Below are 695 nucleotides of genomic sequence, written 5' to 3' on the forward strand. Positions count from 1 at the left end.
CCCCAGAAACACAGCAGCTGGCTGGACCGTGGTGGACATCATTAATCAATCCTGCACACTCCCCAGCTCAGCCCTGTCCCTGATCCCAGGGGGCTGCTCCACAGGCCGGCAGGAGCACCCCCCCCAGGTCAGACTGGAGGCCCCAGGGACAACCTGGGTGCTCAAGGCTCGCCCTGTGTGTTGCCACCTCCGTTTGCACCCAGACACTCCTGCAACGTGGCTCAGCAAACCTCTTAAATGGGTCAAGACACTCCTGCAACGTGGCTCAGCAAACCTCTTAAATGGGTCATTGGATGCTAAACTTGAACTTTCACAGGGTGGGGTTTCTTCAAACGGGACACACCAGAGTCCAGGCCAGGCCGGGACCCTGCTGCCAGTGCCTGTCCCAGATCAGGGATTCCAAACACCCAGTGGGGCCCCTCGTCCCGCACTGAAGCCAATTCCTGCTGCCCCCAGGAGTGTGAGGCGCCCGGGGGGGTCTTCCTGAGAGTGGGCAGGTGTGAGGAGATTGACCCCAGAAATGGGACCACGGGAACCCAAAAAGCTACAGCTGGGTGGCCAAGTCCACCATCCACGCCCTCAGTGTCTTCTACAGATCAAGCGTCTCGGACCTGGTGGGCAGGGCACGTGACTGGGCAGCTCTTCTCTCCCTGGAATGCCCATCTTCTGTCTTGAGGCAGAAAATTCGGTTTTAG

The sequence above is a fragment of the Chlorocebus sabaeus genome, chromosome 2 (assembly GCF_047675955.1).
Source record: "Chlorocebus sabaeus isolate Y175 chromosome 2, mChlSab1.0.hap1, whole genome shotgun sequence".
In the NCBI taxonomy this organism is placed as follows: domain Eukaryota; kingdom Metazoa; phylum Chordata; class Mammalia; order Primates; family Cercopithecidae; genus Chlorocebus; species Chlorocebus sabaeus.